The sequence below is a fragment of the Leptonychotes weddellii genome, chromosome 9 (genome assembly GCF_054177405.1).
Source record: "Leptonychotes weddellii isolate Sample4059 chromosome 9, ASM5417740v2, whole genome shotgun sequence".
In the NCBI taxonomy this organism is placed as follows: domain Eukaryota; kingdom Metazoa; phylum Chordata; class Mammalia; order Carnivora; family Phocidae; genus Leptonychotes; species Leptonychotes weddellii.
Window position 1 is genome coordinate 10,502,026 of NC_138377.1, and position 24,668 is coordinate 10,526,693.

Sequence of the window (24,668 nt, forward strand, 5' to 3'; positions counted from 1 at the left end):
CGCCTGGGTGGCTCAGTTGGTTAAGCGACTGCCTTCGGCTCAGGTCATGATCCTGGAGTCCTGGGATCGAGTCCCACATCGGGCTCCCTGCTCAGCAGGGAGTCTGCTTCTCCCCCTGACCCTCCCCACTCTCATGCTCTCTCTATCTCATTCTATCTCTCAAATAAATAAATAAAATCTTTAAAAAAAAAAAAAAAAAGTTGTTAGGGAGATAATGCCATGAATCCTCTTTATGGAAACATCAGGCTCTTACAAGGCTTGAGTCAAGAAATGCCTAGTGCCCTGCTTGAATCTTTGGTGCTGCTCTCCTTTGCCTCCTGCCCTTAGGAAAAACAAAAAATAAAAAACAAAGAGTGGTAGATTATTACCGTGTATAAGCATCATCATCATCCCACATCAAAGCACCTGTGTGTTTCTGATCCCATTTTACTTTAACGTGGTGATCCTGCTGGTCATGCCCTCCAAATGCCTCTGCTCACATGTGCAGGGCTGTTGGTCCTTCTTGATCTCCTGGCCTCTTGTTATAGTAAATCTTAGGAACAGCCTTGGGTTTCTTATCTGTAAAATGAGGATAATGCTTATGTCAGAAGTTTCTCTGTGAGGATTAGAAGAGAGAATGTATACAGAGCATGTGATGTTAGAAGGTGTTCAATAGGTAGGATGCGTAGCTAGATGTAGCCATATATTCCCTAAGATGTGTTTCATTAGAGTTACTAACTTTTGCTCTTTAAAAAAAAGTCCCATTAGTCACTTACAAAGTGCAGGATAGCTTCCAAGAGCTTTTGAAACTGGAATAATGGCCCAGGGATGCACCATTGCCCCAAGACTGAGAAAAGAAAATCTTAAGAGCAATGGAATAACGCTTTTCTGAAGATGGACCAGGATCATGTTAGGAGTGCAGTACTGAGGTATCAGAAACAGACTAGAATCTTTCCTACGAGTGTTTAAGGGAGAAGCATCCACAGAAAGACTTCATGGCCGGGGCCAGGATATTTGGGTCTGACCGTAGCTCTGCCGCTCACTAGTTGTGTGATCTTAGACAAATGTCTTAAACTCTCTGATTCTCCGTTTTCTCTTCTGTAAAATGAGAATAACAACTCCAGCCCTGCTTATCTCACAATATTATTATTAATATTATTAGTATGCAGTAGAGCCCTTAGTTCTTTTTTTTTTTTTTTTAAAGATTTTATTTATTTATTTGACAGAGAGAGACACAGCGAGAGAGAGAATACAAGCAGGGGGAGTGGGAGAGGGAGAAGCAAGCTCCCGGCTGAGCAGGGAGCCAGACGTGGGGCTCGATCCCAGGACCCTGGGATCATGACCTGAGCCGAAGGCAGACGCTTAACGACTGAGCCACCCATATGCCCCAAGCCCTTAGTTCTTATAAAATCTACAGGACTAGAGAGGCAAACCGAGAAACAGACTTTTTTTTTTTTTAAGATTTTATTTTTAAGTAATCTCTATACCCAATGTGGGGCTTGAGCTCACAACCCCGAAATCAAGAGTTGCACGCTCCATCGACTGAACCAGCCAGGCGCCCCCAAGACTCTTCACTCCAGAGAACAAATGGTTTCCAGAAGGCAGGTGGGTGGGGGGATGGGTGAAATAGGTGTTGGGGATTAAAGGGGGCACTTGGGATGAGCACGGAGTGGTGTTTGGAATTGTTGAATCACTATATTGTAAACCTGCAACTAATATTATACTGTAAGTGAACTAACTGGAATTTAAATAAAAACTTAACAAAAATCTATAGGACTAATTGTTTCCAGAGCATTTAAAAAAAATTGGTCCATTATTTATCAGAATGTATTGTAGCTGTTGTCGGTCTGTCTTAGTAAACCACAAGCTGAATTGTGGAAAGGATTTATGCAATATTTGCCATATACACAAAATTATATGACATATGTAAGCCAGAAGCTTATTAACTGTGCACATGGGAGAAGCCAGCACCCGACCTAAGAACCTGTGGGCTTCTCCACCATCACCCCCGGCATTTCCTTCCAAGGTCTTCAGAGGCTTGTTTGTTTCATTTGGCGTTATGTTTCTAAGATTCCCATCCATGTTGTTGTGTGTAGCTGCAGCTTATTTTTTGCTTTGTTTTGCTTCTTCGCTGTGAGGACATACTGTAGCACAATGTATTGATTCCCTCTTTTGTCAAAAGACATTTGGGCTGTTTTTAGGGTTTTTTTTGTTATTACAAAGAATAATGTTATGAATATTCTTCTGGGAACCATACAGCTGTGCCATAAGGTATGGAAATTTCAACTTTATAAAATAATGCTTTATTGTTTCTCAAACTAGTTACACCAGTTTGCACACGAATCAGCAGTGATGAAGAGTTTCTTTTGATCTACAATCTCACCAACACTTGGTATTGACAGACTTATTGATTTTTTGCCAATCTATAGTTGTAAAATGTTTTATTCCTCATGCTCTTAATTGCCTTTCCTAGGCTACTAATGAGGTTAATCATCTTTTATTTTTATTTTAAAAATATTTTATTTGAATTCAATTAATTAACATATAGTGTATTATTAGTTTCAGAGGGAGTTCAGTGATTCATGAGTTGCGTATAACACCCAGTGCTCATTACATCATGTGCCCTCCTTAATTCCCATCACCCAGTCACCCCGTCCCCCACCCACCACCCCTCCAGCAACCCTCAGTTTGTTTTCTAGAGTTAAGAGTCTCTTATCATTTGTCTCCCTGTTAATCATCTTTTAATATATGTATTGGCCATTTGTGTTTCCTCTTTTGTGAAATTGATCCTATCTTTTGCTCAATTTTCTATTGAATTCTTTTTTTTTTTTGTACTTGTGATTTGTATGGATTCTTTATATATCTACATACCAGTCCTTTTCCAATTTATAGGTTGCACATATCTTCTCCCAATTTGTGGCTTATCTTTTCATTATCTTTATGGTGTTTTTTGAGCAACAGACATTCCCAATTTTAATGTAGTTAAATTTATTAATCTTTTCTTTTGTAGTTAGTGTTTTTGTGAGGGCTTGTTTGAGAAATCCTTCCCCACCCTATGATTATAAATATGTTTTCTTATATTGTCTTTTAAAAGTTTTAAGGTCTCTCACATAGAAATCTTAAATCCATTTGGATTTTATTTGTGTATATGGTGAGAAGCACAGATCCAGTTTCACTTCTCTCTGTATGGACAATGACTAGTTACCTCAACACCTTTTTTTGGATAGTTCCTTCTCTCCCCATTACTTTGTAATGGCCCCCGTTTTACGTATCAACTCCACACCTGTGTTGTATTTTTTTTAGGGAGGGGAGGGGCAGAGGGAGAGGGAGAGAGAGAATCTTAAGCAGGCTACACCCAGCATGGAGCCTGTCTCGGGTCTCGATCTCATGACCCTGAGATCATGACCCGAGCCAAAATCGAAAGTCAGATGCTTAACCGACTGAGCCACCCAGGTTCCCCACCTGTGTTGTATTTTTCTGTTATCTCTGTTCTTTTCCACTGACAATTTGTGCACCAATACTACTCAGCATTAATTATTACAGCTTTATAATAAGTCTTATTATCTAATAAGACAGGTTCCTGCACTTTCTTATTCAGGAATGTCTTCATTCTTGGGCCAAGTGCCTTAAAACAAAAACAAAAACAAAAACACTGTTGAGATTTTTGTTGTAATTTATTGAGTCTTTAGCTAAATTTGAAGAGAAATGATACCTATACTTTATTGAGTCTTTATATCCTTGAACATCAAATCTCTCCCCTTTTTAAGGTCTTTAATATCTTTTAATAAGGTTTTATAATCTTCTCCAAACAAGTCTTGAACATATTCGTCAAGATTCATTCCTAGGAATCTTATATTATTTGTTGCTATATGAATGGTATCTTTTAAAAAATTTCAGGGTTCCCTTTTGTTGTTAGTATATAGAAATGCAATTTATTTTTGAATATTGAACTTCTATCCAGATGGATTGTGAAATTCTCTTATTATTTCCAAATCTTTGTAGAATCTTTTGGGTTATTTTGACAATCATGCTATCTATGAATAATGGGAGTTTTGTTTCTTCTCTAATTTTTATACCTTTAATATATTTTTCATGTCTTACTGAACTGGCTGGTACCTTTAGAATAATGCTAAATATAGGTGTGACAGTGGGCATCCTTGTCTTTTTCCTGATGGTATAAGAACTGTGTGTAATGACCCCTCATTAAAAATAAGTTTTGTTGAGTTTTCTTTCTTTAAAAAAAAAAAAATTTGTGGGTGTTAAATTTTATGATTTTTTTCTACAACTATTGAGATAATTATATGCTAAAAAGTCTGCTTATGTTGGGAATTACTTTGATAGGTTTTATTAAGCCACCTTTCATTCATGCCTAAGATAACCAACTTAGTCACGATATAGTATAATTTACTTAAAACATACTGCAGGATTTGTTTGACTAATATTTTGCTTAGGATATTTTCCTCAATGTCTATATGTTAAAATGGCCTGTCACATTCCTTTTTTTTAAAGATTTTATTTATTTATTTATTTAGTGAGTGTGAGTGGGGGGAGGAGCAGAGGGAGAGGGAGAGAGAGAATCTCCTGCAGACTGCCAGCTGAGCTCAAAGCACAACACGCGGGGCTCAATCCCGTGACCCCGAGATTATGACCTGAGCTGAAATCAAGAGCTGAAATCAGACACTGAGTTTGGTATCAACATATTAGCTTGGTAGAGTGGATATTCTTCCCTTTCTATGCTCTGGAAGGCTAGAATGATCTATTCATGGAAAGTTTATTGGAATTTGCCAAAAGATCATCAGGGTCTCTTGTTTTTGTTTTTTGGCTTGTTTGTTTTTTTAATGGGAAGATTTTTAGCTATGGATATAATTTCCTCAACAGTTATGGTTCAGTTAGAACTTTTTATTCCTTCTTAAGTCAATTTTGCAAAGTTATGTTTTTCTAAGAATTTGTCCTTTTTGGGGTGCCTGGGTGGCTCAGTCATTAAGCGTCTGCCTTCGGCTCAGGTCATGATCTCAGGGTCCTGGGATCGAGCCCCACATTGGGCTCCCTGCTCAGCGGGAAGCCTGCTTCTCCCTCTCCCACTCCCCCTGCTTCTGTTCCCTCTCTCGCTGTCTCTCTCTCTCTGTCAAATAAGTAAATTAAAAATCTTAAAAAAAAAAAAAAAGAATTTGTCCTTTTAAGTTTTCAGATTAATTTGCATCTTTTGGGGGCATTCTTTGTATTATCTTTTGAATCTCTGCTGAATCTGTAGTTCTGTTGCAATTTTCATTCCTAATATGTGCTCTTTTAAAAAAATGCTTTTAAGTCATATTCATTTTATTAGTCATTTTCAAAAAAACAACTTTTTGGCTGTGTTGACCTCCTCTATTTCTTTGATCACTTTTTGCTTTTTATTTCATCATTAATTTCTGCTCTTTTGTTTGTTACCTTCTTCTTTCTAATTTTTTGGATTTCTTGTTCCTTTCCAACTTCTTAAGCTGGATGCTTAGCCCACTAATTTTAAACCTTTCTTCTTTCCTAATATTAGCATTTAGGACTATCTATTTCTCTCTGTGTCCTACAAGTTTAGATATGTAGCATTTTCATTACCATTAAGTTCTAAGAATTTTCTGGTTTATTGTGATTACTTCTTGTGATCCATGATTTGTTTAGTGATGAGTTTTAAATTTTACACATTTATGGGAGTTGGCTTATTTATTTTTTTGTCATTGATTTATACTTAGTTGCATTGTCAACAGGGAGTATGATCTGTGTGATACTGATTCTGCAAAATTTGTCTGGAATATGATTTATTCACTCTGGTATCCGCAGTGCCTAACATAATGCCAAGAATGTAGAAATTGTTTGGTAAATGTTTGCTGATCTAATGAATGACAAATGAATGTCTAGTGACCATGCATTCAAAGGATTACCTCTTTCTGCTCAGCCAATTTGTCCATTCCATATTCCAAAGTAGCCTTGCAAATAAGCACCAAAAATTTAATGGCCCTCCAAAATTGTCTTCTATCTTACTCCCTTCCTCCTTTGGCCTCAGCAGACACTGAGTGGGTGGGTGAGTGAGAGGATGCTTGCAAAATCAGTAGTGTGAGCCCATCAGAGCTAGTCTTAAATTACCTAGAACTAGGTAATTGGTTTCCCATTTGTTTCTCCTGTGACCTGGAGGAAAGTACTTCCTCTCTGCTAGTAAGTCTCTAGAAATGCATGTAAAATGACATCTCCAGGGGAAATTCTTATCTAACTGAATCCCTGAAAGTATAAATAGGCAAAATGGACGTAAACCTAGTCAGTGGTGAAGCTGTTTGAGTTCCTGATGTGTACTTGTTGTTCTATATGCTAACCATCTCCACTTCATTTTTAATCCTTAAAATAACAAGTGGGTAGTACCTTGGACTTGCCTAAGAGAATATAGGTAGATAAAAACATTTGAATTCTGTTTCTAAAAGGGCATTTGAAGACAAAGGATGAAAAATGCATATCCATTCTGCACTGGTCAATGAATATTGGTTAAATGAATGAATGGATGAACATTCCTTGTTTTGATGAGTACATTTTCTCCCTTTTGAATAAATACCACTTTGGCATATGAAGGAGAAAAGAGTGAATCATTAACTTCTCTGTCTTCCTAAGCTTTTGAGAAGCCTTTTGAAGATGCCTATTAAACAGGTCTTGAAAGAGAGATAGAGGGAAATATTAAAACATTGTTATTTCAGAGTAAATCTCAGGAAAGATGGCAATGTTTATACATAATAACAAGATTTATATATTGCAAGAACATTCACATATTAAAACAATGTTCATATACTGTAACAATAGCCATCCCTTGTAATAGGTTGATATAATAGACACTTGACCTCGACTGATTAGAAAGCTGGTAACTCAGTTGTGCTCCCTTTACTTTTTTTTTTTTTAAGATTTTATTTATTTGACAGAGAGAGACACAGTGAGAGAGGGAACACTAGCTGGGGGAGTGGGAGAGGGAGAAGCAGGCTTCCCGCTGAGCAGGGAGCCCGATGCGGGGCTCGATTCCAGGACCCCGGGACCATGACCCGAGCCGAAAGCAGACGCTTAACGACTGAGCCACCCAGGCGCCCCTCCCTTTACTTTTTAAGTGGCATCAGGTAAGAAGCCCTTCCTCACCCAGGTCACCCCCTTACCTTGAGTTTTCTCCCTACTTTGTAATAGTCTGGGTCTGCAAAGTCCTGTCCTCATTTTTATGCAGAGGCAAGTTGTGGGCATCTCTCGCCATGTTTATGTCTTTTCCTCTTGCGTCCTCCAGAGGGCCTCCTTAGCTCTGCATAGGTAAGAGGTGTAGACAGTGATGACGATAGGAAACTCATCTGGAGCATAGAAGATTCAGATTCATCAGCCTTTCCAGATAAAAGAGACCTCAGACCTCGCTTTTCAGAGGAGTAAACAGGCTAAGAAAGACTTGCTCGAAGGCAAGTCGAGTCTGGACTAGAACCTGCCTTTCGATCCTTCTTTTAGGAGGTAGACTCTTTCCCTCTTTCCTTTCTTCCTCCTCCTCCTTCTTGACATGAAGCTGTAACAATTAACCTTGACCGAGGGCCATTTCCATGCCAGGTGCTGATTTAAAGGCTTTAGTTGCACAGGATCCTCCCAAAACGCCAGGAGTTAATGTTCCATGGGGAAAGCCAGGAAACCAAGGCTTTTAGAAGCTAAAAACAAAGAGAAAAACAGGAAAAATGCTTGTTTAAAATTACACAGCTAAAAAAAAATGGGGCAGCAGGATTTGAAATGGATCTAACTCCAAAGCCCGTATCCCCACCAAACTGTGCCATCCTTTGAACTGAGTTACTAAACTACAAGACGCACCGTGTCACAGTCTAGCCATCTTTTTCCCCGCTTCCCTGCCTCCCTCCTCATCTCTTCTTTTTTTTTTTTTTAAAGATTTTATTTATTTATTTGAGAGAGAGAGACTGAGAGAGAGAGAGCATGAAAGGGGGGAGGGTCGGAGGGAGAAGCAGACTCCCCGCCGAGCAGGGAGCCCGATGTGGGACTCGATCCCGGGACTCCGGGATCATGACCTGAGCCGAAGGCAGTCGCTTAACCAACTGAGCCACCCAGGCGCCCCCTCCTCATCTCTTCTACACTTCCATCTTTCGCCTACTCCAGTCCCTTTCTCGGGATTCTCTGCTCCCATGCAGGGAGACTCAAGACTCCATTCCATTGTGGAGAAGGGGGCTACAGAGCAGATGTGGGCTGTTGGGGGCTTCTAAACTGGGACTTGATTTCAGATCACAGGTCGATTATGCCTTTGGGTAGAAACAATTCATACAATTTAGAATGAAATTAAATGAGCAAATAGGCTTTGATTTACAGGTATTAAATTTTCTATTGTGGCAAAAGCATAGAACATGAAATTTACCATCTTAAACTTTTTTTTTTTTTAAGATTTTATTTATTTATTTGAGAGAGAGAGAATGAGAGAGAGCACATGAGACGGGGGGAGGGTCAGAGGGCGAAGCAGACTCCCTGCCGAGCAGGGAGCCCAATGTGGGACTTGATCCAGGGACTCCAGGATCATGACCTGAGCCGAAAGCATTCGCTTAACCAACTGAGCCACCCAGGTGCCCCCATCTTAAACATTTTTAAGTGTACAGTTCAAGTGTTAAGTCTATTCACATTGCTGTGAAACAGATCCCTAGAACGTTTAAATCTTGCAAAACGGAGACTCTATACCCATTAAACATGGACTGCCCATTTCCCATTCCTCCCAGCCCCTGGCAACCACCATTCTACTTTGTGTTCCTATGAGTTTGACTACTCTAGATACTTCCTATCAGTGAAGTCATACAAAAGTTGTCTTTTTGTAACTGGCTTTTTTCACTTATTGTAATGGCCTCAAGGCTCATCCATGTTAGAGCATGTGTCAGAATTTCTTTCCTTTTTAAGGCCAAATAATATTCCATTGTATGTATATGCCACATTTTGTTTATCTGTTCATCGATGGACATTTGGGTTGCTTCCACCTCTTGGCTATTGTGAATAATGCTGCTGTGAACGTGGGTGTGCAAACATCTCTTCAAGACCCTGTTTTCAATTCCTTTCTTTTTTTTAAGTAGGCCCCTACTCGAGGCTTGAACTCATGACCCTGAGATCAGGACCTGAGTTGAAATCAAGAGTTGGGCGTTTAACTGACTGAGCCACCCAGGCGCCACTCAATTCTTTTGTATATATACCCAAACATGGAATTGCTGGATCATATGGTAGTTCTACGCTTAATTTTTTTGAGGAGCTACCATACTGCTTTGCACAGTGTCTGCACCATTTTACATTCCCACTAATAGTGCATGAGGGGTCCAGATTCTCTACATTCTCGGCAATACTTTCTTTTCCTCCCTCCCTCCTTTCCTTTTTTCCTTTCTGCCTTCCTTCCTTCCTTTTTATAGCAGCCATCCTAATGAGTGTGAGGTGAGCAACTAGTTTTTGAATGAATATTCTGTGCCAGGCACTGTGCTTAGAGTAGGGGGCTACAAAGGTACATACAATGTAGATCCTGCTTTCGAGTCGCTCGCGCTTGTGGTTGGACTAGTCCAGTGTTTCTGCAAGTACACATACCTGGACAAGCATCAGCTGGGACGCCTATTAAAAACACTGATTCCTGGGACTCTCTCTAGACCTCTTGAATCAAGATCTCTATGAATTTTTTTTTTTTTTTAAAGATTTTATTTATCCATTTGAGAGAGAAAGAATGAGAGAGAGCAAGCACATGAGAGGGGGGAGGGTCAGAAGGAGAAGCAGACTCCCCGCCGAGCGGGGAGCCCGATGCGGGACTCGATCCAGGGACTCCAGGATCATGACCCGAGCCGAAGGCAGTCGCTTAACCAACTGAGCCACCCAGGTGCCCGATCTCTATGAATTTTTAAAAACAAGGCTCAAAGGTGATTCTAATACACACCATTGGGCTAGAAAAGTAGTTAATCTAGCTGCACATTAAAATCTGTCTTGAGCCTCTCCAGTGGTTGTGATTTATGTGGGCTTCTATAATATATTTTAGAGCTTCCCAGGTGATACAAATGTACAGTCAAGGTAGAGAAACATTGGACTGGAGGATTTCTAAATTCCTTTGTGTTGTAATATTCTGCCATTGGCAGCATTTTTTCAGCAAATACTGACTTCTTTTGTCTGTGCAAGGCTGCGGGTCAGCTAGGGTGTGAGGGTTGACAGCAGATTGGGCTCAAAAGGAAGGCTTGTGTTGTGTCCTGACCCATCTTAGGGAAGTTTCCAAACCAGGAGAGGGTGAGGATCATGGAATTCTAATGAAGAAAATCTTTAAAGAAGAAGGGGGAGGTTGACCGTGCCAAAGAATACTGAGAAGTAGTAAGGATAAAAACTTAGCATTGGATTTGACATTGTGGAAATCATTGGTGACCTTGAAGAGAGGCTGTAGTAGGATTAAACACCTGGAAGTCTGATGGGAGTGAGTTAGAGAGAGAGTGGGAGATGCAGAGGTAGAGGAGTGATTGCAGACAACTTCTAGCAAGTCTGTGGCAGAGGGGCACAGAGACGTGTGGTGGTCACTGGGAGTTACCTGGGGCCATTTGTTTTTATTGTTCTTTATGAGAATTTCCTTCATGACTGCTACTAACTCTTATCAAAAAAGCATTAATTAAGAACCCAGCTGGGCAGACTCTTATGAATAGACTCGTGACTCAACCATTTAGAATCAAGGACCACATTTTTTCAGGCTTACCTTATTGTGCTTTTTAAAAAATATATGGAGGTCAAGTTGCTCTGGTTGAAGTGAACTCAGAGAGCTCATCAAAACATAAAACTTAATGCTAGGTTTTACAGAACTGCGAAGGGCTAGGGCTTTTGGGGGGAATCAATTGAGAGCCCATACAAATACCCACATGCAGAGAGGATGGCTGTGTTTTTATTTTTCCTCCTCATTGTCTCTATGTCTTTCTTTCTTTTCTTTTCCCCTTTCCAGTTCTTCCTTCTCCCATTTCCTCCTCCTCCAGCATCCTTAGCATGGCATGTGACCCTTTTACAAATGGAATCCACTCCCCCTTCCCCTTGCACTTACAGTGCTCACCCAGGTATGTCTGCTCATGGTAACTGCTCTTGGCTCTCTGAACGTGCTGTACCTCTCATGCCTCTGTGCCTTTGTACATGCTGTTCCTCACTGACTTTTGTTTCAGGTGTACAATCTAATGATGTGATATTTGGGGACACTGTGAAATGATTGCGATTAGTCTAGTTGCCCTCTGTCACCATTTAAAGCTACATAGTGTGCAATACAATATTATTGACTAGTGTCACATTGCTGTACATTATATCCCCGTGACTTATTTATTTTATATCAAGGGTCGGACGCTTAACCGACTGAACCATCCAGGACCCCTGCTATAACTTCTTTATCCATTCATTCATTCATTGATGGATATGTGGGTGGTTTCCCTATCTCGGCTATTGTAAAAAATGATGCCATGAACAGAGGGTTGCAAATATCTTTTCAAATTAGTGTTTTCCTTTTCTATGGATAAATACCCAGAAGTAGACCTGGATCATATGTTAGTTCTATTTTTTAAGTTTTTTGAAGAACCTCCATGCCGTTTTCCATAGTGGCTGTACCAATTTATATTCCCACAAGCAGTGCATCAGGGTTCCCTTTTCTCCACATCCTTACCAACACTTGTTATTTCTTGTTTTTTTGATAACAACCATTCTTATTGTGGTCTTGATTTGCATTTCCCTGATGATGAGTGATGTTGAGCATCTTTTCATGTGCCCATTGGCCATCTGTATATCTTCTTTGGAAAAATGTCTATTCAGATCCTCTGCCCATTTAAAAATCAGATTATTTGCTTATTTATTTTTGTTATTGAGTCATATGAGCTCTTTGTGTATTTTGGATATTAACCCCTTATTGGATATATGATTTGCAAATATCTTCTCCTATCCAGTAGACTGTTTTTTTTTAGTTTTTTAAAAATTTTGTTGATGGTTTCCCTTGCTGTGTGTAGAAGCTTTTTTGTTTGATATAACTCATTTGTTTATTTTTGCTTTTGTTATCATTGTCTTTAGAATCAGATCCAAAAAATTATCACCAAGAACCATGTCAAGAAGCTTACGGTCTATATTTTCTTGCAGGAGTTTTGTAGTTTCTGGTCTTATATTCAAGTTTTTAGTTCATTTTGAGTTAATTTTTGTGTATGGTGTAACATAGTGGTCCAGTTTCTTTCTTCCTTTCTCTCTTCCTTTCTCCTTTCTTTTCTTTCTTCCTTTCTCTCTCTCTTTCTTTCTTTCTTTTCTTTCTTTCTTTCTTTTCTTTTCTTTTCTTTCTTTCGCATGTGGCTGTCTAGTTTTCCCCATACCATTTATTGAAGAGACTGTCCTTCCCCCATTCTATATTTTGCTTCCTTTGTCATAAAGTAATTGACCGTATATACATTGAGTTTATTTCTGGGTTTTCTGTTCTATTCCACTGATCTGTATGTCTGTTTTTATACCAATACCACATCATTTTGATTACTATAACTTTGTGATACCTCCAGCTTTGTTCTTCTTTCCAAAATTGCTTTGGCTATTCAGGATCTTCTGTGGTTCCATACAAATTTTATGATTGTTTGTTCTATTTCTGTGAAAAATGCTATTAGGATTTTGATAGGGATTACATTGAACCCGTAGATTGCTTTGGGTGTTATGGAAATTTTAACTATATTAATTCTTCCAGTCGATGAAATGGAATATCTTTCCATTTGTTTGTACCTTCTTCAGTCTCTTTCATTAGTGTCTTGTAGTTTTCAGGGTACAGGTCTTTTACCTCCTTGGTTAAATTTATTCCCCATTATTTTATTCTTTTTGATGAAATTGAAAGTGGGATTGTTTTCTTAATTTCTTGTTCAGCTAGTTTGTTGTTAGTGTATAAAAAGGCAACAGGTTTTTGTATATTGATAGTGTGTTCTGCAAATTTACTGAATTTGTTTATTAGTTCTTTTCTTTAAAAAAGATTTTATTTATTTATTTATTTATTTAGAGAGAATATGAGCGGGGGGGCAGAAGGAGAGGGAGAGAGAGAATCTCAAGCATACTCCATGCTGAGCATGGAACCCAATGTAGGGCTTGATCCCACAACCCCCAGATCATGACCTAAGCTGAAATCAAGAGTTGAATGCCCGGGGTGCCTGGGTGGCTCAGTTGTTAAGCGTCTGCCTTCGGCTCAGGTCATGATCCCAGGGTCCTGGGATCAAGCCTCGCATCGGGCTCCCTGCTCCGCGGGAAGCCTGCTTCTCCCTCTGCCCTTCCCCCTACTGGTGCTCTCTCGTGCTCATTCTCTCTCTCAAATAAATAAAATCTTAAAAAAAAAGAGTTGAATGCCCAACTGACTGAGCCACCCAGGCACCCCTGTTTATTAGTTCTAACAGTTTTTTTGGTGGAGTCTTTAGGGTTTTCTATATATAAAATCATGTTGTCTGCAAATAGTGACAATTTTACTTTTTCTTTTGCCATTTGGATGCATTTTATTTCTTTTTCTTGCCTAATTGCTTTGGCTAGGACCTCCAATACTATGTTGAATAAAAGTGGTGAGAGTGAGCATTCTTGTCTTATTCCTGATCTTAGAGGAAAAACATTAAGATTTTTACCATTGAGTGTGATATTATATGTGGGTTTGTCATATATGGCTTTTACTATGTTTATTATGTTACATCCCCTCTATACCTGCTTTGTTGAGAGTTTTTTATCATAATGAATGCTGAATTTTATGACCATATGATGTTTGTTCTTCATTTTGTTAATGTGGTGTATCACATTGATTAATTTGCAAATGTTGAACCATCTTTGCATCCCTGGAATAAATCCCATGTGATCATGGGGTATGATCTTTTTAATGTATTGTTGAATTCAATTTGCTAATATTTTGTTGAGAATTTTTGCATCTATGTTCATCAGGGATATTGGCCTGTAATCTTTTTGTGTGATGTTCTTGTCTGGGTTTGGTATCAGGTTAATGTTGGCCTCATAAAATGAGTTTGGAAGTGTTCTCTCCTCTTCAATTTTTTGGAAGAATTTTGAGAAGGGTAGGTATTAAATCTTCTTTGAATGTTTGGTAGAATTTACCAGTGAAGTCATCTGGTCTTGGACTTTTGTTTGTCAAGAGGTTTTGGATTACTGATTCAATCTCCTTGTTAGTTTCAGTCTATCCAGATTTTCTATTTCTTCATGATTCAGTCTTGGAAGATTACATATTTCTAGGAATTTATCCATTTCTTCTAGGTTGTCCAACTTGTTGACATATAATTTTTCATAGTAGTCTCTTATGGCCTTTTGTATTTCTTTGGTATCAGTTATAACTTCCTCTCTTTCATTTCTGATTTTATTTATTTGAGTCCTCTCTCTTTTCTTAGTGAGTCTAGCTAAAGTTTTATCACTTTTGTTTATCTTTTCAAATAATCAAGTTTTAGTTTCATTGATATTTTCTATTTTTTTTTTTTTAAAGATTTTATTTATTTATTTGAGACAGAGAGAATGAGAGACAGAGAGCATGAGAGGGAGGAGGGTCAGAGGGAGAAGCAGGCTCCCCGCCGAGCAGGAAGCCTGATGCGGGACTCGATCCCGGGACTCCAGGATCATGACCTGAGCCGAAGGCAGTCGCTTAACCAACTGAGCCACCCAGGCGCCCGATATTTTCTATTTTTTGTTTAGCTTCCATTTCTTTTTGCTCTGATCTTCATTATTTCTTTCCTCCTACTAACTTTGGACTTTGTTTGTTTCCCCTTTTCTAGTTCCTTTAGGTTTATCAGGGAAGGGTCACAGGGAAACTCCAGGCCAGTGTGCATCCACCCGTCAGGTTTAGGAGGGCAGGGTCGCAGGGAGCCCATCTTTTGGCTAACTCCTATTCATTTGTATTAGGTTACAAGCTAAGCTGCTATAACAAAAAGACCTTCAACACACTAGTTTAGATAAGAGAGAATTTAAATCTTCCCTCATGGTACAGTCCAGAGGCAGGTAGTTCAGGACGGGTAGAGTGGCTTGGCCAAACTCAAAAGAGGAAATATAGCTTATTTCCATACTCACTTCTGTATCCAAGATGGCTGTCCTGGTTCTCACCATCACACCTACATTCCAGCCAGAGGGAGGAGAGAAGTGACAAGGGGACCACACACTCATTATTTTAAAGTATGACTCAGAAGTTGTGATGCATTATTTTTATTTATGTTTCACTGGCCAGAATTTAGTCACATAGTCCCACTTCACTGTAAGGGAAGCTGAAAAATACAGTCTTTAGTTGGGAGAATGGATATTGGAGGACAGTATCCAATTGTGGCAGCCTCTATCACATCATCTGTCTAGATCCACCCAAATATCTTCTCCAGGAAGTCTGTTCCTCCTGGAAGTGACCTCATGCTTTGCTCCAGCATGGCACTTACCATATTTAATTGGAATTATCTGGTCCCTTATCTGGTCCCTACTAAACTAAACAGACATGACCCATGTGTCATTTATCTTTGAATCCCTAGTACCTACAGCAGTATTGGTTCATGGTGAATATATGTGGCCTAAATGAATCCTATTTAGCTTTTTATTGCCACTGGGACTTGGGCACTTTACTCTTTATGGGGGGTGTCAGAGTGGTCTGGCAGGTCAGTTAGTTGGTTGGCCCCACATGCAGCTCCTTTCTCTCCCTGCCTTCCACACTAGAGAAATCCAGGGATTTGCTAGGGACCAGAGAAGAATGGCTATAAAAGGACAGCTTCTATTCCATGGGCTGGGTAAACACGCAATTCAGAAAAGTGTTTAATTAGTTCAAATATTTATTTTAGGCTCAAGTGATAGACTCCAACTCTTATCAAGGCCAAAGGGTGGTGGGGAGCAGGTGCGGCTATTTCAGCCCTGGGCTGTTTGGGGTGGGCCTTCACTTCCAGACTCTCAGGACATGTGCCCCCCCGCCCCCCAGCCAGGAGACAACATCCCTAGTATCCTCTTCCCAACCCCTTTGGTCTCTCCATGCTTATCCCCTCTTCCTCCTTGCCTTGAGGTTTTACCTTCTCTTGAGCTATAGCCTTAAGAGTTATTCTCTGGTGTGCTGGGGTTGTCTGCTAGAGACAGGAGCAGGGTGGAGGGGTGGGGGCAGGAGAGGAGACATAGTAGGTTGCTCTCAGGATGAAATATCTAGATTCTTAATCACCTGCTGGCCTACTGCTTGTAACTTCTTATGTTGAAAGAGCCATCTGTCACTTCCCTCCCTTGTCCCAGGATTCCAGATTAGGTGTATGTGAAGGAACCATTCCTCTACATCATTGTTCAGTGTCAAGACCTGCCCTCACCTCCCAGATTTGGGACATTCCCAGTTCTATGTTCTCATAGCCCCCTGCAATGCCCTCCACACATTTGTTTCTTTTCTATGGCAGTCTTCCCCACTGGCCTGCAAGCACTAGGAGGGCAGGTGGTAGTGGCCCAGTTTCACAGATAAGAAAGCAAATGCAGAAGGTCAGTGACATGCAGTGGCAACCTGGTTAGTTAGTGATGGAGTCAGAAGTGGTAGCAGGGTTTCTGAACTCAGGTGTGGGGAACAAAACACATGAAGATTTCGTTATCAGGCTCTGGGAGTGACCTGGCAGGGAGTGTGTGTGTTGCTGACGATAGGCTGATTCCTTGGGGTGAGTTTGCACAGCTGGGCATTCTCACAGGCAGCCCCAGGCTGAGGGTTTTGTCCTGAACCTGAAAAATGGATTGGATTTCCTGGTTGTGCCCTCAGAGGTCCCATTGAAGCCCATTTTCAGGCCGGAATGAAGGTGTAGCTTTTCTCTCCTCTGATGTTCCTCCTTCTAGTGATTGTTGAAAATAAACTGTCCTTGACTGGACATCCAGCTCTCTAGGAGGAAAGAGGAAATATAGCTTACTCCGTCAGGCCAAGCACATGGCGTGTCAAAGCCTTTGGAGGTTGAGGACACGCTCAAATCAGCCCTGGGCAAAGCCTGGGGTGGGAATAAAGCCCCAGGCATGACAGGCTGAGGCTTGAGGCTTTACTGGAGTTGGAGCTGTCTGCCAGATAGCCTTCAACCCACGGGGATGAGATACAGGCCTCTAAAGGAATGGATGGTTGAACTGGTTTCTTCTAATGCCCTGTGGCCTAACACACTTTCCCTCTTGCTTTCAGAAAACTCCCAAGAATGAAGTACCTTTGTTCAAATATAATTTATTTCCATACTCTCTCCACCATGCCAGGCACTGTGTTAGGAGCTTAAGATACAGATGTGAATAAGACCCAGTTCTGGTTTTCAAGAAACTCTCAGTTTGGTAGAGGGAGATGGGCCATATGCAGCTAACTACGTAATTACGATATGAAGGGCTGTAAAGCTAGATGTGCTTAGCACATGTTGGAGTAGGGAAGTAGGCTTGATGTGCTAGGTCGCCGAGGTGCCAAAAGAAAGCTATGGCGTTTCTAAGGAGGGGCTATAACATTTTGAGGAGTAGAGCCACATGATCATTTTTGTGTCTTGGATGGTTCTGGAGGTTGTGTTTAGCTTGCCGTCAGGGGGAGAGACTGGAGGCTGGCAGACTAGTAACAAAGTTATTTCAATCATTTAGAGAAAATACCATGAAGCCTTGGAGTCTTTGGGGAGAGACATAAAGACAGAGGGGAATTTGCAAGATTTCCAGAAGGAGAATTATGTGAGAATAGGGAGTTGGGGGAAGGATTGAAGAATGCCCGGGGTTTCTAGCCTGGGATACTAGGAAACAGTGATGCCCTTAACCATGGTATCGGAAGAGCATCGGGGACAAGGAGATCACAGACCGTGGCACTGAGGGTGACAAGGAAGTCAGGACGTGGGGCAGGAATAGGCTCAGAGGGGACAAGGAGGAGGAGCCTGTGGGGAGACGCAGCGAAGATGGTAAGATTCAAGGGCTGTAGGATTTCTAGACCATGCTTATGGAAAAGGGATGGTCTGCGTTCAGAGGAAAGACACTGTCCTTCTTTCTAATTGGAATCTTTTGCACATTTTCTCATCACTTTGAATCAGGATTTCTAAGAACTTTGTTAATGTTTGGGAAACTGAGTTTACTCATAGGAAATCAAACACCACTGGCTAACTGAAGCGGGCCAGAACTTCTAAAGGTACACAATGCTTTCACCCGAGGCACTCCAACACTGCAGGGTGGAATTGAATAACGGCTGTTTCTGTATACCAGGAGAGCCTTTGGTCTGGTGTAGACTGAGCTGCAAACTTGTTTAGTAAGACTCTAAAATCCTAGTAGTGTATAGTAACCCGTGGGTTTGATCGTAGAGAAATACCCAGTTAGGAATCGTCGGCTTGATATTTGAACACTTTAGTTCTCTCCTGGACTCCTTGAACAGCCTCTGAAACTCTGAGCAGATTGCATGGGTACGGAACCAAATATCACTCACGAGAATCTAGCCCCTTGCTGCACAAAGTTTGGCCCCAGGGCCAGCAGCATTGGCAAGCCCGGGAGCTTGTTAGAAATGCAGAAATCTACCAAACCAGACCCTGAATTTTAGCCAGGTTCATATGCACATGCAAGTGTGAGAAGTATTGGTCTGGCATGGCAAGTTCCAAATACGGTTTTGCACTGGAATCATGTAGCTGACTTTAAACAGCTTTCCAAGCCTCAACCCCAGACATTCTGATTGAGTCAGGCGATTCTCTTGGGTGGCTAGGTTTGGGAACCACTGGCTTGTATAGGTTCAAAAATCCTTCTCTGTTGATGGACAAATGGCACGAATTTCAGTAAATGGAAATCTAGTTTGAGCTCCACGTTTGCTTGGTTTCCGATCATGGTAATAATTAAAGCTTCATGCCCTTTAAAAAAAAAATACCACGTCGAGGCTGGCCATAAGCAGCTTTGGCTCCTTGCTGTCGGGACCATTTGATGCCTGACACTCAAGAGGGAAGATATGTGTCATCCCTTCCTCGCTCCCCCATCCCTAACAACTTCAGTGACCATTCATACACTGGCAGAAGTTGAATGGGCTTGGCCAATTCTCTGCCCATTTTGAAAGCAGCTGAAGTCAGCTGATGTTTACCAAGCACTCTGATGAAAATAATTACCGAAGACCAAACAATGTGCTCTCCATTAGTTGCATAGTTTGTTTCTGTAGAAGGTCATAGCTAGAAGGGGCCTTCCAGAACTCTCCTCCAAGCTCTCACTTTATGGATAGAAAAATAGAATCCACAGAGAGGTGGGAACCTGCATTTCAGCTGGTTTCATCCAAGAGGAAAGGATTTTTTTGTTGTTGTTTGGAAAAATGGACCACATATTTGTTGCCTAATTAGCGGTACAATATGAGCAAGCTTTGTATTCTAAGCGTAATATCAAGCGTTGAGAAAAGTATTGTAAACACAGAAAGATCTGGTTCCTGACTATTGCCCAGGACCCATAAAACACATGGAGTGCAGATGTCCTGGGATTTCAACAAGCGAGTTCTCAAACGCTGAGGTCTTTAATTAAGCAGGTGTTTGGGAAGTAGGTCCTGTGTAGCTTCCAGCCTTGGCTGGGCTTGTCTCGCTGAAAAATGGCATTGACCCAGCCTAGCAGCAGGCCTGAGACTGGCTTCAGCTGGAGGCGTAGGAATGTGCCATTGTTACTTTCTTCTTTCTTATCAAGCCCCATTAGCTTGAGCAAGGAAGGAACAAAAATGGGCTGGGAAAACACGTTGTTTCACTGGGTAAAAATTTACTACCAAGGAAATGATTTTGCCATTTCCAAAAAAGGCCTTTGGAAAGGTGTTGCCTTCCAAATACTTTTGGATGTTTTCTCCCAGTGTCACCCAGTGAGAATGTTTCCCTTTGGCTGATGGCTGTTCTCACACAAGAACAGAGACATTCCTCTGAGCTTGTGCACAGGGGTTCACGAGGATGACCCCTCGCTTATCCACAGTACTGGAGAGCAGAAGACATGGCAAGAGGGAAGAGCATAGGTGGGGTAAATGTTGATCACATTTGGCTCTGGAATTCAGGTCGGACACACGTACTCCTAGGCTTTTGGACATCTGCCATTGTGGAATCGTAAATGGACCCATAGATGCCGAAGTGCAGAGGTGGAAACTGAGGACCCATGAAGGAATATACCTACCCTATCTTTTTTCACTCTGTCCCAGTCTCCTGCCACGTGTCTACCGCTCGAGGGGGAAAAGTCCCCGGCTCTGGTTACGATAGAGCTGATCATGCTTACAGCCCTCTGAGCCCCAGTGCTGTCAGCTTGGTGTCTTTGGTGAATCCCAGAACAAAGCCAGCCGAGGCAGGGGCATGCATCCCCTACCTTCCACAGCTGTTAGAAATAGCACCTCACTTGGGGAAGGGAACTAAAATTTCTTGGGCACCTACTGTTTGCCAGGCAGTGGCCATAGGACCTGTGCACGCGTTAACTTATGAACTCTACTTAGCTCTATTTAGCAGAACACCTGAGGAGGGTCGGGGAGCCTAATGAACTTGCTCAGTGATACCTAGTTATCAAGAGCGGGAGCCTGGATTCACATCCCCCAGCTCTGCCTGCCCCCGAGGTTATTTTTTTTTTACCCACTAGCCCTTTCTGGGGAGGTCTTGGCCCTTTGGTCTTTTTTTTCCCCTCCTAGGCTTTGGTGCAGGCAGAACGGCTTAGGAAATGTTCTTCCCGTGGGCATGGATGAATCATTGGTTTTTGTTTTGTTTTGTCTTACAGTTTTTTTTTTTTAAAGATTTTTTTTATTTATTTGAGAGAGAGAATGAGAGAGAGAGAGAGAGCACACATGAGAGGGGGGAGGGTCAGAGGGAGAAGCAGACCCCCTGCTGAGCAAGGAGCCCGATATGGGACTCGATCCCGGGACTCCAGGATCATGACCTGAGCCGAAGGCAGTCGCTTAACCAACTGAGCCACCCAGGCGCCCTTGTCTTAGTTTTTAAAGGACCTTTAATTTCAATTAGAGTGTGTGCTATGAAAACCGTTTAAGTATTTTCCCTTTAACTCTCAGGAATAAATGTGGACGTGTAAATGCATCTTTGTATATGGTATGTATATTCAAATATGATAAAGAGCTGGCATGCATATGCATATTGTTTATATTCAAACCGATTTATGACAGTACCTTTAGTCTGTTATGCTTGCTGATGGAGCTCTTTATAGAAGAACCCATGAACCAACACAAAGATTGTGGTCCCTCCCCGCGGTGTTTCTCGAGTCAGCCTGAAAGAGTCCATTTGTTTTGTTGTCTGGGCTGTCAGGCAGTTGCCTTCTTTTTTTTTTTTTTTAAGATTTTTATTTATTTATTTGAGACAGAGAGAATGAGAGAGAGCACATGAGAGGGGGGAGGGTCAGAGGGAGAAGCAGGCTCCCTGCAGAGCAGGGAGCCCGATGCGGGACTCGATTCCGGGACGCCAGGATCATGACCTGGGCCGAAGGCAGTCGCTTAACCAACTGAGCCACCCAGGCGCCCCAGGGCAGTTGCCTTCTGATGTCTTGGGGCCAGTTCCTCCATCTGCCGCCACTGTGAGATCCCAACTGACCTTGATGGACATCCTTTATTCACATTGTCTTAGCGCCACCTGCCCACGTGAAGCTTTCCATCAGGTCGGGGATGTGAGAAAATCCTAAACAAGTATCCCTAATATGTGGGCCACTGTCCTGAGGCCTGGGAACCCAGTCCGGCCTGCGGCCTCCTGAGAGGGTGGCAAGGAGGTGACTGAGCTTGATGACCTTCCGGAGCGAGCAGTTGTTTCAGATTGAGAAGGTTTCCATCGAAGGCCACTCTGGGGACGTCTGATGGAAGAGGTGACAGCTCAGACAAAGCTGCACAGGTCAGCAGAGCTGTGCCACTCAGTGCAGAGGACAGTTTCTTCCTGGGCAGGTGCAGGGCTGGGGCTTCGATCCACCACCAGGTTCTGGAGGCGGGAGTGAGCTCTCTCCTCTGGTTGCTGGGGCGCTGGCCACGTGGAGAGGGGACGGACATAGTGCCACCTGGGGAGAGACGAGCCACGGATGCTCTGGTGGAATCGTCCAGGTGCCTGGGCAGCTGACCAGGACCACAGCTCCCAGGAGTGAGGCAGGGAGGGGGCAGAGGACTCTAAGGAGACCCTCCGTCTGGGAGCGACATGGCTGGAGGGCCCTGCTGGAGGCCAGCTCTCCCAAATGGCCTGGAGGTTCGATAGGACGCACACGCACACGCACACACACAGAGCCACAGTAGAACATAAAGGATGAATGAATCCATAAGTAAAGGACTGAATGAACCGAGCATTCTTTCTTGGGAGACTCTTCCTAAGTATCACACGGGAAAGGAACTAGCAGGTGTGGTTTGCAGGCGGGGATAATGACACTTACTCAGGTTGCTGTAACTTGTACTTTTCCATTGATGCAGAAAAGGACCCTTTGCCAAAGAATGTCCTTGGAGTGGTTCGATGTATTTTTCCTTCTGTTATTTAAGTCGAATGTATTTAATGTAAGCAATTCAGCTGTGAGCTGGAATGTGTGCTGAGTCTTTCAGCCCCGGTGGAACCCCGCGGTGAGAACATTCTAGTTTCTGCTCCACCAGGTGTGTAAGCTGACGGTGGTTTTCAGGGGGGTTGGTTGTGGGTTGTCTTTAAAGTCCACACACCAGAAACGGTCCTGCCAGCACGCTGGCTGTGGAAACTTTTCCGGGGGGCTTAAAGGCATTCATGTTTGTGGCTCATGTGTTCAATTCATTCATTCACCAAAGAATTACTGAACATTTGCTATGGACGCAGCGTCACACCAGGTATGTTTCTCAGGATATAAAGGTAAGACACACCCTCCAAAAAACTCCAGGAACTTAGAGGGTTCTCAAAAAAATATGTATATATTGACAATCCATTCGGTGAGTGAAAGTGGAAAATGTAGAGTTTTGAACATACGTCGACAGAATTGCCGTCGAATCGAGTTAATTCTTTAACTCAGTAAAAGTGGCGGAGTGTTTCAAAAAATGCACTTTCAAGATGTAGTTTCTAGGCTGGACTGTTTTGCACGTGCGTGTGTGTGTGTGCACGCACGCCTGCGTCCTTTCAGGCCCCACACGCCCCTGGGGAGCCCCGTCTGGCCCACTGGTACGAGGTCGGTTTCTCTCTGCAGGAGTCCGTCGGCACATTGTGTGTGTGAGTTACACAAACACAGAGTCTTGGGAACTTGCTATCACCAAGTCTAATGGCTCTTCTCCCCTTGGGTCACTCTCACCCTTTAATCCCCTCAAGGCAGGAAAAAGCATGCAAATTCCTGAGGCATTGTTGTTCCCAGGGTAGGGCTGCCATCCATCACTCCGGGCCAGAAAAATGTAACTATGCGCTGGCCGATAGTGACATTATTTATGATCATAGTCTTCGATAGGGATTGGAGCCTGAGTGGCTGCTGGCCAAGCATTATTCTCTGGTTCCCCTGGGAGGCTCTGCTGGGTGGGCAGCCCTGAGGGTGGAATGGAGGCCAAGGGCAGAGGCAGGAGCCCTTGCAGCCAAGAACAGGCTGGGTTTTTGCCACGGGGAGGCTGCACGTCATCAGCGTGTCGGGTTGGAACGGAGGCTGCCACCACCTTGGAGCCGGGTTCTTGGAAGCTGCGTATTTAGAGGACTGAAGGCTGGTTTCCTGCAATGCCCAGACCTCTGATCATTTGGGGTGGGGCGGGGATTGATTGGCATCATCGGTGTTGATGTGTCGCGGGGGGTGGGGGGTGGACTGTGGTGGTGTTACCTGAACCCGCCTTGGTGATATGACCTCGGCCATTCCTGCACAGCGGGGTTTGGAGTCAGGGAGGCAGGGAGCCCTGGGCTCAGCTCTTGGCTTGGTACTTGTTCACTGTATCAGCACAGTTTTCCCATCTGTAAGATGGGGGTCATGAGTCCCCCTGGCAGGGTTTGTGAGAATAAATATGGTAGCATCTGTGACGTGCGCTATATACACGCGACCTGTGCACACAATACGGGCAGACCGCATACACACACGCCACGCGGACTACACGTGCGTGGTACACGTGCACACGACACATACACATGACGTGCGGACACAGCATATGCATGCTACACGTGCTCGGTGAGTAGCTCTTAATATTGTTTCCAACTGCGTGTGGTCCTTTTGGAGGAGGCAGGGAGAAGATGTAGCTGAGGGCTCCCCGAGTGCAGGAGTGAGGGGAGCGAAATGCAGGCGCCCTGCTAAAATACGGATAGGAAAGGGAGGCTGACAAGGAGGGGAGGCACTGACGTGGGATCCGGGGCGCTTGATGGATCCCGTGCAGTGAATTAATAGATGAATGTTTACGGAAAGTCTCCTCCTCCAGATGGAAATGAGAGTGTGTGGTGTCAGGAGGTCCTGTTACAGGATGCCAAGTACTCTCTCTCAAGTGCAGTGCAGGGAGAAAGGGCAGAAGGATTTGTTTCCATTGAAATAGTTTTGAGAGCTGAGTGTGTACACCCGATGTCCTGAGGAATGTGCCATGCTTATAGCTTGGTCTCTATACTCTGAAGCTCTTGATTAGGGAGAAGGGGCTGACTTGGACACAGGTACCCACACACTGCCAGACAGACGGCCAGGGGCATTCAGCTGTGCAGAGAGCCCCAGTGTTGAGCAGAGGGCAGGAGGAGATCAGTCCCAGGAGCTCTGGAGCAGGGAGGAAGGCTGCAGGGCTCCGTGAAGCTTCGGGAAGGTGCAGGAGCCCCAGGCTGAACGATTCTCGTGAAGGATACAATCAAGTGGCTCCACTCCCAGCTTCCTTTGGCGGGAGACGTTTA

The 24,668-nt window shown here is 43.0% G+C and overlaps 1 protein-coding gene across 2 annotated transcripts in view; it reads left to right on the plus strand.

Annotated features, from left to right (window-relative positions):
- Positions 1–24,668, plus strand: part of FBLN5 (fibulin 5) — a 76,088-nt gene that overhangs the window by 29,784 nt on the left and 21,636 nt on the right. The window lies entirely within an intron of this gene.